Below are 2,500 nucleotides of genomic sequence, written 5' to 3'. Positions count from 1 at the left end.
AGCAACCGAAAAGAAACACGCAACCAACACAAACATCTCGTAAAAGCAAAGAGTCTGGTTTCGTCAAGTAATGTGTGAAAAAAAAAAAAAAAAAAAAAAAAAAAAACACGTGATTAGTTTTTCTTTTGCGTTCGGGTACGCGACTTCCTACGTTCTTGCTTTCAGTTGATATTTTAAAATGGCTTTTAGGTCCGTCTTAGCAAGCATGGGGTTCACTTGGCGTGTAAATATGTCTTACGTTCGAATGCCTTTATGTAATGATAAGTTATCCCATTTATTATTATTTTGTTTTGCTTTTTATTGATGAAGGGAAAATATTGGCAAATAAGAGAATTACTCTTTCTGTCTTTCTTCCTGTTTCTCTCTCTCTCTTCTTTTTCTCTCCTCTCTCCTCTTCTCTCTCTCTCTTCTTTTTCTCTCCTCTCTCCTCTTCTCTCTCTCTCTCTCTCTCTCTCTCTCTCTCTCTCTCTCTCTCTCTCTCTCTCCTCTCCCTCTCTCTCTCTCTCTCTCTCCCTCCCTCCCTCCCTCCCTCCCTCTCTCTCTCTCTCTCTTTCTCTTCCCCCCCCCCCTCTCTCTCTCTCCTCTCTCTCTCTCTCTCTCTCTCTCTCTCTCTCTATATATATATATATATATATATATATATATATATATATATATATATATCTTCTCTTCTTTTAACGGTAGGTTCATGTCTGAGCCGCCGTGGTCACAGCATGATACTTAATTGTAGTTTTCATGTTGTGATGCTCTTGGAGTGAGTACGTGGTAGGGTCCCCAGTTCCTTTCCACGGAGAGTGCCGGTGTTACCTTTTTAGGTAATCATTCTCTCTATTTATCCGGGCTTGGGACCAGCACTGACTTGGACTGGCTTGGCCACCCAGTGGCTAGGCAGGCAATCAAGGTGAAGTTCCTTGCCCAAGGGAACAACGCGGCGGTCGGTGACTCGAACCCTCGAATTCAGATTGCCGTCGTGGCAGTCTTGAGTCCGACGCTCTAACCATTCGGCCACCGCGGCCTTGACGATCATGGGCTTCCATGATTTTTTCTTAGCAATTTAGAGCGGTGGTTTGCCATTGCCTTCCGCCCGGTGTTTTTATCGAGTCACCATCTCTATTTACCCGGCACTGACTTGGGTTGACTTGGTCCCCCAGTGGCTAGGTAGGCAATCGAGGTGAAGTTCCTTGCCCAAGGGAAACAACGCGCCGGCTGGTGACTCGAACCCTCGAACTCAGATTGCTGTCGTGACAGTCTTGAGTACGACGCTCTAACCATTCGGCCACCGCGGCCCCTCTCTCTCTCTCTCTCTCTCTCTCTCTCTCTCTCTCTCTCTCTCTCTCTCTCTCTATATATATATATATATATATATATATATACACACATACACACACACACACACACACACACACACACACACACACACACACACACACACACACACACATATATATATATATATATATATATATATATATATATATATATATATACATATATATATATATATATATATATATATATATATGTATATATATATATTATATATATATATTCATATATATGTATATGTGCATACACACACACACATATATACATATGCATGTGTGTGTATATATATATATATATATATATATATATATATATATATATATATATATATATATATATATATATCATCATCATCATTTAACGGTTGGTTCATGTCTGAGCCGCCGTGGTCACAGCATGATACTCAATTGCAGTTTTCACGTTGTGATGCTCTTGGAGTGAGTACGTGGTAGGGTCCCCAGTTCCTTTCCACGGAGAGTGCCGGTGTTACCTTTTTAGGTAATCATTCTCTCTTATTTTATCCGGGCTTGGGACCAGCACTGACTTGAGCTGGCTTGGCCACCCAGTGGCTAGGCAGGCAATCGAGGTGAAGTTCCTTGCCCAAGGGAAACAACGCGGCGGTCGGTGACTCGAACCCTCGAACTCAGACTGCCGTCGTGACAGTCTTGAGTCCGACGCTCTAACCATTCGGCCACCGCGGCCTTGACGATCATGGGCTTCCATGATTTTCTTGGCAATTTAGAGCGGTGGTTTGCCATTGCCTTCCGCCCGGTGTTTTTTTTTTTTTTTTTTTTTCCGAGTCACCATCTCTATTTACCCGGCACTGACTTGGGCTGACTTGGTCCCCCAGTGGCTAGGCAGGCAATCGAGGTGAAGTTCCTTGCCTAAGGGAAACAACGCGGCGGTCGGTGACTCGAACCCTCGAACTCAGATTGCCGTCGTGACAGTCTTGAGTCCGACGCTCTAACCATTCGGCCACCGCGGCCCCATATATATATATATATATATATATATATATATATATATATATATATATATATATATATATATATATATATGTATATATACATACATACATATATGTATATATATGTATGTATATATATATGTTATATATATATATATATATATATATATATACATATATATATATATATATATATATATATATATA

Source organism: Penaeus monodon, chromosome 5, assembly GCF_015228065.2.
Source record: "Penaeus monodon isolate SGIC_2016 chromosome 5, NSTDA_Pmon_1, whole genome shotgun sequence".
Lineage (NCBI taxonomy): Eukaryota > Metazoa > Arthropoda > Malacostraca > Decapoda > Penaeidae > Penaeus > Penaeus monodon.
Note: the sequence above shows the minus strand (reverse complement) of the source record.